Source organism: Nomascus leucogenys, chromosome 3 (assembly GCF_006542625.1).
Source record: "Nomascus leucogenys isolate Asia chromosome 3, Asia_NLE_v1, whole genome shotgun sequence".
Lineage (NCBI taxonomy): Eukaryota > Metazoa > Chordata > Mammalia > Primates > Hylobatidae > Nomascus > Nomascus leucogenys.
Window position 1 is genome coordinate 119,851,729 of NC_044383.1, and position 16,078 is coordinate 119,867,806.

Below are 16,078 nucleotides of genomic sequence, written 5' to 3' on the forward strand. Positions count from 1 at the left end.
AGGACACTGCAATCTTCCAATTTTCCTTCTACTTTATTAACCTGTCCTTAATCACTTGTACTGATTTCACCTCATCTCCATAGTTTCTGAATATTCTAATACTCCAGATCTCAAACCTTGAACCTTTCCTCTTCACTGCACTCATTCATTCTGTGATATCACTCTACCCCAAGGCTTTAAATACCATCTACAAGCTAACAACTCTTAAATGTCCATCTTCAGCAACTTCCCATTGAGCCCTCAACTTGTGTGTCTAAACTGCCTGCTCATTAGTTTCTTCTGAATGTCTAATTAGAATCTCAAACTTAGCACATACTGAGCAAAACCAAAACCCGACCTCTATCCTCCTCTCATACCCACTCTTCTTGCTGTCTCTTGCTGATATTGGCAACTCTCTCCTGTTGCTTAGGAAAACTAAGATCCTTGAAGTCATCTTTGCCTCTGCTTCCTCTCACAACACATCCAATCCATCATCCAATCCAAGCTTTCCAGCTCTGCCTTCAAAATACATTCAGAATTTCATCACTTCTCAGCACCTTCATGTGAGCACACTGGTCCAAGCCATCACCTTTCCTCGCCTGTATTATTATTTTATCAATCATCACTACTTCTACCCTCTAGAATTCATTCTCAACAACAATAAAAAAAATAGAATCTGCTAAAACGTAAGTGAGATCACAGCAATCCTCTGCTCTAAATCCTGCACTGGCTTCCAGTCACAATAAAGTCCTTACTTGGTTGTACAAGACCATATGCATTCTGGCCTCCCCTGCCTTCTCTGCATTCATCTCTTACCACTTGTCATTCAGTTATTCAATTCCAGGCACACTGGCCACTTCTGTGTTCCTCTAGTTCACATCTGGGTTTGGGCAATAGTTTTTTCTTCTCCCTAAAATTCTCTTTCCTCAACTGGACCCTGATTCACTTTATTACCTCTTTCAGGTCTTTGCTCAAATCCCACCTTATCAAAGAGGACTTTTCTGATCAGTGTCCTCCTCTCACTACTTTCACTTTCCTACTTTATTTTTCTTTATAACATTTATCATATTACTATATATTTTACTTAAGCATTTTGGTGGGGCTGTGTGCCCCACCTACCACACACATTCCACAGAGCAAGGATTCTTATCTGTGATCAATGACTGACATACAGTAGGCATTCAGTAAGTATTTACTGAATATATGAATGACTTTGCCTAAAAGCAGAGACATTCAAAATTGGAATTTAAAAGATTCAGAGATATTTTCAACAAACACACACTAAAACTAATATAGAATACTTAAAGGAATAAAAAAGATATACCATAAAAATATGCATCAAAAGAAAACTTGGCTTCAATTTAAGATGGTAAACATTATAAAGCACTGAGATGGATATTCTTACAAGTAACATAAGTAACTGATCAAAAAGTTTTAATTATCCTGAATAAATATGCACGTAACCATGTAACTTCAAAATATAAAAAGGAAAAACTGAAATAACTATGGAGAGATATAGACAGAACAACAATAGAGTTACCAATATTAATGAATATTTATCTTGATTATTAAAGCGAATAAAAAATAAATGAAAATGTAAATATGAGTACCATGATTACAAAGCTCATAGTAATAAAAAGATTTCCTGAAATATTTATAAAAATTTCATGCTCTGGGCCACAAATAATCCCAGGAATTCAAACTCAAAGAAACTAAATTCTCTAATCATAATACAATAAAAAATAAATAAAAACCACTAACAGTAAAAAAAAAAAATCAGAAAAAATACACAAGAAAACAATGTACTTTATGAGTAAAGATTCAATACAAGATGCAGAAACACACTGAGTTATAGAATGACAATTTATTATAGAAATTAAGCCCCATTGTAGGAGGAAGTGGGGAAGCAAATTTCCAAGAGGAAAGTTTGGAGACCAGAGGAGCTCCCAGTCAATCACTCTGAGAAGCCTAGCATATTTTGCCATCTAAATCAGACTGGAACGGGAAGACTCCTGAAAATTTCTATGAGAAGCTGTCCTTTTACGTTGCTAACACCTCTCTGGTTTTGCTCCTAAGAATCTGGTGATGGATCTGGGATTGCTATTAGTCAATAGGGTCAGCAGTTGGGAAGAGGTGGACATGAAGCAGACAATACTGAAGATAAGCTGGAACCCGATGCCACCTCTGTGTCTCTTTGTCACTGCAACTAAGCACAATAACTGTCAGATCATAATGACCACTCCTCACTTCAGCTTTCCAAATCTCACACAAACTCCTCTTTTGACCAACTCTAGACAATATGGAAACATACAGGGAAAGGAATTCTGAGAAACATAGTTCCAATCTGACCAAGCTGACACAGTGCAAAGTACTACAGACACCATTCATTATAGTAACAAAAACAAAGAAACAAATGAAATTTAGGAATGAATCTAAAAAGAATGCACAAGGCCTTCATGGATAATGGTTAAAGTTTAATTTTAGAACATAAAATAAAAGTTAATGGGTACAGGAAATCAACATGGCACATGGATACCTATGTAACAAACCTGCACATTGTGCACATGTACCCTAAAACCTAAATTATAATTAAAAAAAATAAAATAAAAAATTTTAAAAAATAAAATAAGAATAAAATCTCAATAAATGAAGAAAAGATTACTATGTTCATGGATGGAGTAACTTAACCAAATAAAGATAATGATCCTTCTCGGGGGTGGAGCCAAGATGGCCGAATAGGAACAGCTCCGGTCTCCAGCTCTCAGCCCGAGCGACACAGAAGACTGGTGATTTCTGCATTTCTGCTTGAGGTACCGGTTTCATCTCACTACGGAGTGCCAAACAGTGGGTGCAGGACAGTCGGTGAAGTGCACTGTGCGTGAGCCAAAGCAGGGTGAGGCACTGCCTCACTCGGGAAGCACAAGGGGTCAGGGAGTTCTCTTTCCTAGTCAAAGAAATGGGTAACAGACAGCACCTGGAAAATCGGGTCAGTCCCACCCTCATACTGCGCTTTCCCAATGGGCCTGGAAAACAGCACACTAGGAGATTGTGTCCCGCACCTGGCTCGGAAGGTCCTATGCCCACGAAGTCTCGCTGATTGCTAGCACAGCAGTCTGAGATCAAGCTGCAAGGCGGCAGCGAGGCTGGGGAAGGGGCGTCCGCCATTGCCCAGGCTTGCTTAGGTAAACAAAGCAGCCAGGAAGCTCGAACTGGGTGGAGCCCACCACAGCTCAAGGAGGCCTGTCTGCCTCTGTAGGCTCCATCTCTGGGGGCAGGGCACAGACAAACAAAAAGTCAGCAGGAATCTCCAGAGACTTAAACGTCCCTGTCTGACTGACAGCTTGGAAGAGAGTAGTGGTTCTCCCAGCACGCAGCTGGAGATCTGAGAACGGACAGACTGCCTCCTAAAGTGGGTCCCTCACCCCTGAGCAGCCTAACTGGGAGGCACCCCCCAGTAGGGACAGACTGACACCTCACTCGGTCGGGTACTCCTCTGAGACAAAACTTCCAGAGGAACGATCAGACAGCTGAATTTGTGGTCTCACGAAAATCCGCTGTTCTGCAGCCACCGCTGCTGACACTCAGCCAAACAGGATCTGGAGTGGACCTCTAGTAAACTCCAACAGAACTGCAGCTGAGGGTCCTGTCTGGTAGAAGGAAAACTAACAAACAGAAAGGACATCCACACCAAAAACCCATCTGTACATCACCATCATCAAAGACCAAAGGTAGATAAAACCACAAAGATGGGGAAAAAACAGAGCAGAAAAACTGGAAACTCTAAAAAGCAGAGCACCTCTCCTCCTGCAAAGGAACGCAGTTCCTCACCAGCAACAGAACAAAGCTGGATGGAGGATGACTTTGACGAGTTGAGAGAAGAAGGCTTCAGACGATCAAACTACTCTGAGCTACAGGAGGAAATTCAAAACAATAGCAAAGAAGTTAAAAACTTTGAAAAAAAATTAGAAGAACGGATAACTAGAATAACCAATGGAGAGAAGGGCTTAAAGGAGCTGATGGAGGTGAAAGCCAAGTTTCGAGAACTACGTGAAGATTGCAGAAGCCTCAGTAGCAGATGCGATCAACTGGAAGAAAGGGTATCGCTGATGGAAGATGAAATGAATGAAATGAAGCGAGAAGGGAAGTCTAGAGAAAAAAAAATAAAAAGAAATGAACAAAGCCTCCAAGAAATTTGGGACTACGTAAAAAGACCAAACCTACGTCTGATTGGTGTACCTGAAAATGATGGGGAGAATGGAACCAAGTTGGAAAACACTCTGCAAGATATTATCCAGGAGAACTTCCCCAATCTAGCAAGGCAGGCCAACATTCAGATTCAGGAAATACAGAGAACGCCACAAAGATAATCCTCAAGAAGAGCAACTCCAAGACACATAATTGTCAGATTCACCAAAGTTGAAATGAAGGAAAAAATGTTAAGGGCAGCCAGAGAGAAAGGTCGGGTTACCCACAAAGGGAAGCCCATCAGACTAACAGCTGATCTCTTGGCAGAAATTCTACAAGCCAGAAGAGAGTGGGGGCCCATATTCAACATTCTTAAAGAAAAGAATTTTCAACCCAGAATTTCATATCCAGCCAAACTAAGCTTCATAAGTGAAGGAGAAATAAAATACTTTACAGACAAGCAAACGCTGAGTGATTTTGTCACCACCAGGCCTGCCCTAAAAGAGCTCCTGAAGGAAGCACTAAACATGGAAAGGAACAACCGGCACCAGCCACTGCAAAATCATGCCAAATTGTAAAGACCATCAAGGCTAGGAAGAAACTGCATCAACTAATGAGCAAAATAACCAACTAACATCATAATGACAGGATCAGATTCACACATAACAATATTAACTTTAAATGTAAATGGACTAAATGCTCCAATTAAAAGACACAGACTGGCAAACTGGATAAGGAGTCAGGACCCATCAGTGTGCTGTATTCAGGAAACCCATCTCACATGCAGAGACACACATAGACTCAAAATAAAGGGATGGAGGAAGATCTACCAAGCAAATGGAAAACAAAAAAAGGCAGGGGTTGCAATCCTAGTCTCTGATAAAATAGACTTTAAACCAACAAAGATCAAAAGAGACAAAGAAGGCCATTACATAATGGTAAAGGGATCAATTCAAACAAGAAGAGCTAACTATCCTAAATATATATGCACCCAACACAGGAGCACCCAGATTCATAAAGCAAGTCCTGAGTGACCTACAAAGGGACTTAAACTCCCACACAATAATAATGGGAGATTTTAACACCCCACTGTCAACATTAGACAGATCATCGAGACAGAAAGTTAACAAGGATATCCAGGAATTGAACTCAGCTCTGCACAAAGTGGACCTAATAGACATCTACAGAACTCTCCACCCCAAATCAACAGAATATACATTTTTTTCAGCACCACACCACACCTATTCCAAAATTGACCACATAGTTGGAAGTAAAGCTCTCCTCAGCAAATGTAAAAGAACAGAAATTATAACAAACTGTCTCTCAGACCACAGTGCAATCAAACTAGAACTCAGGATTAAAAAACTCACTCAAAACCGCTCTACTACATGGAAACTGAACAACCTGCTCCTGAATGACTATTGGGTACATAATGAAATGAAGGCAGAAATAAAGATGTTCTTTGAAACCAACGAGAACAAAGACACAACATACCAGAATCTCTGGGACACGTTCAAAGCAGTGTGTAGAGGGAAATTTATAGCACTAAATGCCCACAAGAGAAAGCAGGAAAGATCCAAAATTGACACCCTAACATCACAATTAAAAGAACTAGAAAAGCAAGAGCAAACACATGCAAAAGCTAACAGAAGGCGAGAAATAACTAAAATCAGAGCAGAACTGAAGGAAATAGAGACACAAAAAACCCTTCAAAAAATTAATGAATCCAGGAGCTGGTTTTTTGAGAAGATCAACAAAATTGATAGACCACTAGCAAGACTAATAAAGAAGAAAAGAGAGAAGAATCAAATAGATGCAATAAAAAATGAAAAAGGGGATATCACCACCGATCCCACAGAAACACAATCTACCATCAGAGAATACTACAAACACCTCTATGCAAATAAACTAGAAAATCTAGAAGAAATGGATAAATTCCTTGACAAATACACCCTCCCAAGACTAAATCAGGAAGAAGTCAAATCTCTGAATAGACCAATAACAGGTTCTGAAATTGTGGCAATAATCAATAGCTTACCAACCAAAAAGAGTCCAGGACCTGATGGATTCACAGCTGAATTCTACCAGAGGTACAAGGAGGAACTGGTACCATTCCTTCTGAAACTATTCCAATCCATAGAAAAACAGGGAATCCTCCCTAACACATTCTATGAAGCCAGCATCGTCCTCATACCAAAGCCAGGCAGAGACACAACCAAAAAAGAGAATTTTAGACCAATATCCTTGATGAACATTGATGCAAAAATCCTCAATAAAATACTGGCAAACCGAATCCAGCAGCACATCAAAAAGCTTATACACCATGATCAAGTGGGCTTCATCCCTGGGATGCAAGGCTGGTTCAACATACGCAAATCAATAAATGTAATCCAGCATATCAACAGAACCAAAGATAAAAACCACATGATTATCTCAATAGATGCAGAAAAGGCCTTTGACAAAATTCAACAACGCTTCATGCTAAAAACTCTCTATAAATTAGGTGTTGATGGGACGTATCTCAAAATAATAAGAGCTATATACGACAAACCCGCAGCCAATATCATACTGAATGGGCAAAAACTGGAAGCATTCCCTCTGAAAACTGGCACAAGACAGGGATGCCCTCTCTCACCGCTCCTATTCGACATAGTGCTGGAAGTTCTGTCCAGGGCAATTAGGCAGGAGAAGGAAATAAAGGGTATTCAATAAGGAAAAGAGGAAGTCAAACTGTCCCTGTTTGCAGATGACATGATTGTATACCTAGAAAACCCCATTGTCTCAGCCCAAAATCTCCTTAAGCTGATTAGCAACTTCAGCAAAGTCTCAGGATACAAAATCAATGTACAAAAATCACAAGCATTCTTGTACACCAATCACAGACAAACAGAGAGCCAAATCTTGAGTGAACTCCCATTCACAATTGCTTCAAAGAGAATAAAATACCTAGGAATCCAACTTACAAGGGATGTGAAGGACCTCTTCAAGGAGAACTACAAACCACTGCTCAATGAAATAAAAGAGGATACAAACAAATGGAAGAACATTCCATGCTCCTGGGTTGGAAGAATCAATATCGTGAAAATGTCCATACTGCCCAAGGTAATTTATAGATTCAATGCCATCCCCATCAAGCTACCAATGACTTTCTTCACAGAATTGGAAAAAACTACTTTAAAGTTCATATGGAACCAAAAAAGAGCCCGCATCGCCAAGTCAATCCTAAGCCAAAAGAACAAAGCTGGAGGCATCATGCTACCTGACTTCAAACTATACTACAAGGCTACAGTAACCCAAACAGCATGGTACTGGTACCACAACAGAGATATAGATCAATGGAACAGAACAGAGCCCTCAGAAATGATGCCGCATATCTACAACTACCTGATCTTTGACAAACCTGACAAAAACAAGAAATGGGGAAAGGATTCCCTATTTAATAAATGGTGCTGGGAAAACTGGCTAGCCTTATGTAGAAAGGTGAAACTGGATCCCTTCCTTACACCTTATACAAAAATTAATTCAAGATGGATTAAAGACTTAAATGTTAGACCTAAAACCATTAAAATCCTACAAGAAAACCTAGGCAATACCATTCAGGACATAGGCGTGGGCAAGGACTTCATGTCTAAAACACCAAAAGCAATGGCAACAAAAGCCAAAATTGACAAATGGGATCTAATTAAACTAAAGAGCTTCTGCACAGCAAAAGAAACTACCATCAGAGTGAACAGGCAACCTACAGAATGGGAGAAAATTTTTGCAACCTACTCATCTGACAAAGAGCTAATATCCAGAATCTACAATGAACTCAAACAAATTTACAAGAAAAAAACAAACAACCCCATCAAAAAGTGGGCAAAGGACATGAACAGACACTTCTCAAAAGAAGACATTTATGCAGCCAAAAAACACATGAAGAAATGCTCATCATCACTGGCCATCAGAGAAATACAAATCAAAACCACAGTGAGATACCATCTCACACCAGTTAGAATGGCCATCATTAAAAAATCAGGAAACAACAGGTGCTGGAGAGGATGTGGAGAAATAGGAACACTTTTACACTGTTGGTGGGACTGTAAATTAGTTCAACCATTGTGGAAGTCAGTGTGGCGATTCCTCAGGGATCTAGAACTAGAAATACCATTTGACCCAGCCATCCCATTACTGGGTATATACCCAAAGGACTATAAATCATGCTGCTATAAAGACACATGCACACGTATGTTTATTGCGGCACTATTCACAATAGCAAAGACTTGGAACCAACCCAAATGTCCAACAACGATAGACTGGATTAAGAAAATGTGGCACATATACACCATGGAATACTATGCAGCCATAAAAAATGATGAGTTCGTGTCCTTTGTAGGGACATGGATGAAACTGGAAACCATCATTCTCAGTAAACTATCGCAAGGACAAAAAACCAAACACCGCATGTTCTCACTCATAGGTGGGAATTGAACAATGAGAACTCATGGACACAGGAAGGGGAACATCACACTCCGGGGACTGTTGTGGGGTGGGGGAGGGGGGAGGGACAGCATTAGGAGATATACCTAATGCTAAATGATGAGTTAATGGGTGCAGGAAGTCAACATGGCACATGGATACATATGTAACAAACCTGCACATTGTGCACATGTACCCTAAAACCTAAAGTATAATAAAAAAAAAAAGAAAGAAGTAAAATAAATAAATAAATAAATAAATAAATAAATCCTCTAAAGAGGATTTTTTTGTTTGTTTGTGTAACAGGTAATTAGCTTGGTTGTATCCAAACCACAAATGACAGCTCAAAACCCTATTCAGTTATTTCATCCTTAGTTGGGCATCTTTGAATCTGTCTCACACATACACAGTCCAGGAGTCAGGCAGTGATTTGGGAAGAATTTATGCACAGAATTAGGTGTACTCTCTGGCTCTCTTCTTTCCAGGATTTTCTCCTTATTCTTTTATTTTCCAACACCTGTGGTTGCCATAGACTTTGGCTTCTGATTCTTAAATCCAGAAATACTGTGGGTTTTCTATTGCAGTTTTAGCCACCCAGTGCAGCACTATCTTTGGTCTGCCCTCAGGCTAAAGGCCACATAAAATGGGCAGCTCACCCATGTGGCTCCCGTCTTCCCAGTGCTGACTACTCTCCCGCATGTCTGCTTTTGTTCACTCATCAGTGCCTTCAGATTGTTGCTGTTGCTGTTAAATATGTATTTCTTTCAGAGTTTACAGTTATTATCTGTGAAAAGACATAGTCCAATTGGAGCTTACTCAACCATATTAGAAGTGGAAATCTGAGATGATGTGCTATAAAGTACTAAAGAGAGGCACCATATTCCCCGCCACATGAGGCTTCCGTGTTGGTATCAGTATTGACCACCTGTACAGGACAGTTCCTTATAGTAAAGAAGAAATTTGCCAGGGGCTGATGGCACCACAGATGACAAGGAGGATGGACCTGAAGGGTCCATCCATGAGAAAAACTTGAAGAGTCTGGTCCTGAGAATTTGGGAAGCAGTGTCTCAATAAATTCCTAATATTAACTAGAGAACACCTTAACAAGGACCCACTTCTGACAATAAGCCCAGATGGAACTTATTCTATTTTAGTTTAGGTCGTACAAGCAAAGGAAGGGAGCTGTATCCCTGTAGATGAGCTGAACTATTTTATTCACAAAACCGGAAATATTGAAGTAATCTCTACTTAAATTACATGACAATCAGATTAAATGGGAAACAAGCTAATGCCAATGTGGAGGACCACAAATTTAAATTAATATGCAATATGCAGTATTGGTCTTTCCAACACAGCTATAAAGCTTTGAATCATTACAGACCTTTAGCAATTAACATTTACCTGGCCTATAAACTGAATTTGACATCCCTTTATGTCTGTCTGCTGGAAAGGTTTTATTATTAAAATATTAGAAGTTATATCACTATTAGACCCATAGTCTCCAAATATTTACATGTTCAATTAATGAGGGTGAATTTTGATGTGCCAGAACTAATTAAACATATAAAGATATCATAAAAAGTCTACTTATCTTACATGTGAGGAAGTAAATGCCACTTTCAGATGTACAGATGTGGCATTCCTTGTCATCATGACCTCGTAAAAATGTAAAAGTATAAAATGTATAGTCTTATAGACATGTTTACTATAAAGTATAAACAGTGAAGCAGAGTGGTTTGAGTATAAAGACCTCGGGTAAGTTTTCCTTGAACTTACTACCTTAGAAATCTAAACAGTTCTAGGACCCTCAGACAAGCCAAGGCAGCTTATTATTACATAGCAGCACAAAGATGTAATAGTGCAAGTAGCTAAAAGCTCTAAAACCTTACAAATTTGGGGAAAAGTAAAATATCTCAGCATTATGGCTTAGCAGGCAAATGGTAATTTTGAATTATCAAATTATGATTATATAGTAATACGTGTAATCTGCCACTTTTATAAAAATGATTGAAAAGAAGGAAGGCAAGTGAAATTATTCCAGAAATAATGATGCATTGAAAAGGGAAGGCAGGTGAAATCATTCTGGAAATAATGTATGAGAAGCAGGAATCCCTACACCATTTTCTTTGCTTTAACAAATAAAGAAAGAATAAATATAATTGGAAGCAAAAACATGCTAGAGCTATACAGAAAGAGATGGAATGTCAAAGAGGCTTAGGTATTCCATCATTATTTGAAAATACTAAGAGACCTTGGAGATATAAGAAAGAGATATTAGAAAGGGAATATAAGAAAGAATTGCATAAGAAAACATTTGTGTGCTTGACAGCCATGGCCTTTCTAGACAGAACATTTTTTTAACCTTCCTAGAATGCATTGCAATTTATTGATTGAGTAAATAAGTTTATATTGAGCACCTACTATATGATATGTTAGAGAACAATAGTCTACAAGAGGGCTCTGCCTTCTAGAAGTTTAGATTTCTGTAGTAGATACAGGCAAGCAAAAGCAAAATTTCAATACCATATGATGGGCAGGTAGAGGCGAACTGCCTTGCTCCGTGGAAACACAAAGGGAGAACCCTTAACCAAAGCTGAGAAGGATACTGAAGGAACACTTCACCAAAATAGGCTTAATAGAATATGTTTTAGAAACACAGAGAAGAATACAAAAGAACTGAAACCTACAGAGTAGATACGAGGATAATGGGGCAAGAGCTGAGGCTGAAGAGAGTGCAAAGCTCGGTCAGTGAAGGGTCTTGTACACTATGCTGTGGAGGCTGCTCTTTACCTTGAGAACAGTGGGGAGCAGAGGAAGCATGATCAGATTTGCACAGCAGGAAGATCACAGTGTGAAGAATAGATAAGGGAGTGGGGCAAGGCTTGAGCCAAGGTGCTTAGAGAGCTCTTGCAATAAGCCATGGAGAGAGGCTGGTGGGTTTATCAAGGGTAAGAGCAGTGAGGATGCAGGAAAGTGGAAAGATTTGAGAGGTACCAAGGACACAGAACCACCAGAATCTGGTGATTAATGAAATGTTGGGAGTTCAGAAGAGGGAAATGTGAAGAATACTGCCGAAAATGCTGTTTTGGGTCATAAGATGAACAATGCACCAGTTATTAAATACAGAAACAAAAAAGAGGGCCAGGTTTAGAATAGAGAACTAGAAATAATAATATCATTTTAAGGCATGCCCACTTGAGGCTTTTGTGGGACATGCAAGTGAAGATTGTGAAGACAGAATATAGAATGATGGTTGAAAGAGAGAGAGAGAGAGAGAGAGAGAGAGAGAGAGAGAGAGAGATGGGAAAATATATGGCATGAGAAAGAAAAGAGCCAGAAACAGATACTGGTATGAAACTACATTTCGGAGTTGGGAAGAAATTACATTTCAGAGATGGGAAGAGGGCAATGATCTGGCAAAGAAGACTGAGAAGAAACATCTAGAGAGAAAGAAAACCAGGAAAGGGTGGTATCATGGGAGCCAAGGAGAGTCTTGTGGGAACATGGACGTGTTCAAAAACACTGAGAGAGGACAAATAAAATGGAGACTATAAAATATCCATTAAATTTAGTGACATTTACACAAATAATAACTTCCCTGTGTTGCAGACCAGTGGATTCCTCCTTTATAGAGAGGAAGTAAGCTGTTTTCAATGACTCGCTGTGACCTGCCAGCTGTCTGGAATTGTTCAGTCTGCTCAGAAACTCCAGCTCTCAGTGTGCTTGCCTCTCAGACATGTTAACAAACGCTAGTGTATGTGCACCCTCTCAGCATCCGGCGTTTACAATGATCCCACCAATAGCTACAAATAAGCAAATAAAGAAATCCCTCCTTTTGTCAACTGTTTTCTTCTTTTCCTCTTCCTCTGATTCTCTTGCTTTTCTTTTTTTTTTTTATTTTTTTTTTATTATTATTATACTTTAAGTTTTAGGGTACATGTGCACAATGTGCAGGTTTGTTACATATGTATCCATGTGCCATGTTGGTCTGCTGCACCCATGAACTTGTCATTTAGCATTAGGTATATCTCCTAATGCTGTCCCTCCCCCCTCCCCCCACCCCACAACAGTCCCCGGAGTGTGATGTTCCCCTTCCTGTGTCCATGAGTTCTCATTGTTCAATTCCCACCTATGAGTGAGAACATGCGGTGTTTGGTTTTTTGTCCTTGCGATAGTTTACTGAGAATGATGTTTTCCAGTTTCACCCATGTCCCTACAAAGGACATGAACTCATCATTTTTTATGGCTGCATAGTATTCCATGGTGTATATGTGCCACATTTTCTTAAACCAGTCTATCGTTGTTGGACATTTGGGTTGGTTCCAAGTCTTTGCTATTGTGAATAGTGCCGCAATAAACATACGTGTGCATGTGTCTTTATAGCAGCATGATTTATAGTCCTTTGGGTATATACCCAGTAATGGGATGGCTGGGTCAAATGGTATTTCTAGTTCTAGATCCCTGAGGAATCGCCACACTGACTTCCACAATGGTTGAACTAGTTTACAGTCCCACCAACAGTGTAAAAGTGTTCCTATTTCTCCACATCCTCTCCAGCACCTGTTGTTTCCTGACTTTTTAATGATGGCCATTCTAACTGGTGTGAGATGGTATCTCATTGTGGTTTTGATATGCATTTCTCTGATGGCCAGTGATGATGAGCATTTTTGCATGTGTTTTTTGGCTGCATAAATGTCTTCTTTTGAGAAGTGTCTGTTCATGTCCTTTGCCCACTTTTTGATGGGGTTGTTTTTTTTTTCTTGTAAATTTGTTTGAATTCACTGTAGATTCTGGATATTAGCCCTTTGTCAGATGAGTAGGTTGCAAAAATTTTCTCCCATTTTGTAGGTTGCCTGTTCACTCCGATGGTAGTTTCTTTTGCTGTGCAGAAGCTCTTTAGTTTAATTAGATCCCATTTGCCAATTTTGGCTTTTGTTGCCATTGCTTTTGATGTTTTAGACATGAAGTCCTTGCCCATGCCCATGTCCTGAATGATATTGCCTAGGTTTTCTTCTAGGATTTTTATGGTTTTAGGTCTAACATGTAAGTCTTTAATCCATCTTGAATTAATTTTTGTATAAGGTGTAAGGAAGGGATCCAGTTTCAGCTTTCTACATATGGCTAGCCAGTTTTCCCAGCACCATTTATTAAATAGGGAATCCTTTCCCCATTGCTTGTTTGTGTCAGGTTTGTCAAAGATCAGATAGTTGTAGATATGTGGCATTATTTCTGAGGGCTCTGTTCTGTTCCATTGATCTATGTCTCTGTTTTGGTACCAGTACCATGCTGTTTTGGTTACTGTAGCCTTGTAGTATAGTTTGAAGTCAGGTAGCATGATGAGGATTCAGTACTAAGGAGTCTTAGATGTACAGGTTTGGAAAAGCAAAGCCTCAAAATCAGAATAATTCATCAGCATCTAGAAAAAAAGACCAATGTTTGAACACTGCTCCTGTTTTCTACTGCAACTCATCTTTCGTACTATTCTAAAAGTGTATGCTGTGGGCCTTGCTTTTATATTGCAAGAATTACCTCCCTAAGGTTTGCTACAATGAAAAAGACTTAACCATAGTTAGCAGCTCATCACTGAAAAAGACATCAGGAGGAGACCAATCCTCACCTCCTTATACGCACATACACATACACACACACACACACACACACACATACACACACACATACACACAAGCACACACACAGTTTTCTTATATCCCATTGCCTACTGCCTAAATCCTCACCTCCTTACACACACACACACACACACACGTGCACACAGTTTTCTTACATCCCATTGCCTACTGCCTAATACATCCTCTTTGGTGAACATTCTCTCTTACATCATAAGTGACTCTTTACTTGCTTGTTTCCCACTCTGTATTTAGGCTTCTTCAAAATAGGAACAGTTTCTTGCACTTGGATCCTACCAGCACCTAACATCATGCCTTGGACATGGTGACTACTTCACATATAGTTGTCAAATTTAAATTTATTTAATGAATTGATTAAAAAGCTTATCAGTGTTCTTTTGGTTCTCAGTTCTTTACAAAGATTAGAAAGTATTATAATTTTTTTCAATTTCTGAAATAAATTATCTCCATCAGAGGCCCTATGTAAGGATTTAACTTACTTTGGGGCTTATATCATTAGGTTATATTCATTTTTTTATTTGACTCTTAGTGAAGTGACATGTAATAAGACACTTTAAATATAAAGCAAATGTTTCAAAAGTACAATAGTGAGCTGTTAGAACACTAGTGTCAGGAAACTCATTGAGCTTTGGGTGCATTTTCTTTCATGTAAATTATATCTTTCTAAAGTTTATTTTAAAAATTACTTTTGAACATACCAACAACTAATAATAAGATTGAATCAGCAGTCAAAAACCTTCCAACTAAAAAACAAAACAAAACAAAAAACATATTTCACACCTAATCTGGCTTTGTCTCACGTTTTACCTGAGAATGCAGTTTCCATGAAAAAACTTCTATTCCCAGCACCTTTGGAAGACTCTTGGCTTATGATAGCATCAGTAAATATTTGCTGAATGAATAAAAAGAACATGAAAACTAAAATGCAAGGCTACAAATTGATTTCTGAAATGAAGCACAATTTGTATTTTGACTAACTCTCTGAATTTATTGTTATTTAGACCTGATTCAAAGCTCTTTCTACTTTTGAGGCAGGATAGAACAGCAGTTAAAAATGTATACCCTGGAACCAGAATGCCTGGATTTAAAGTCTATCTCCCCAATTTCTAGCTGTGTGATCTCAAAGCAATCATGCAACCTCTCTGTGCCTGAATTTCCCACTCTATAGAATAGACGTAATTGTCACATCTACCTCATTGGATAGTTGCAAGGATTAGATTGATTGATAGATGTAAAAATGCTTGGAACAGCTCCTGGCTCTAAATGAGAGGTACATAAGTTACTGATTGTAACTACTATTATTATTGAAAGTTGGTTACTAAGTTTAACATCTCTAAACCTGCCCGACCTGAGAGATCGGCCTTGGTAGTATACAGTGAATGAGGAACACATGACCAGCACTGCGTGTTGAACACTTTCCTTGCTGTGGGAAACTAGCCGAGAAGGGGCCTCTCATTTCTATGCCTAATAAAGTGATATCTTAATGTATACTTCAGTAAAAATCACTTTTATTAGACTATTTTGTTTAATTTGTCTGATTAAGAGTGTTAAGACTCAATCAGTAGGCATTAAAATGTTTAGATCTTAGGTATTACATATTATGAAATATCCAAATGGTAAGTAAGAGAAGTAGGAAGAAGGGAGAGAAATAAGCACAGTATCCCTGATGCTTTCCCACGAACATTTGCAGGAGGCTTTCATTCCACTTCATAAGTCTGATTAACTTATATGCTCGCTCTGTAAACAAAAGAAAATATTGATTTTTGTCTTTTCTAAAGAACTTTTCTTCCATGCGAGGACATCATTAGAAA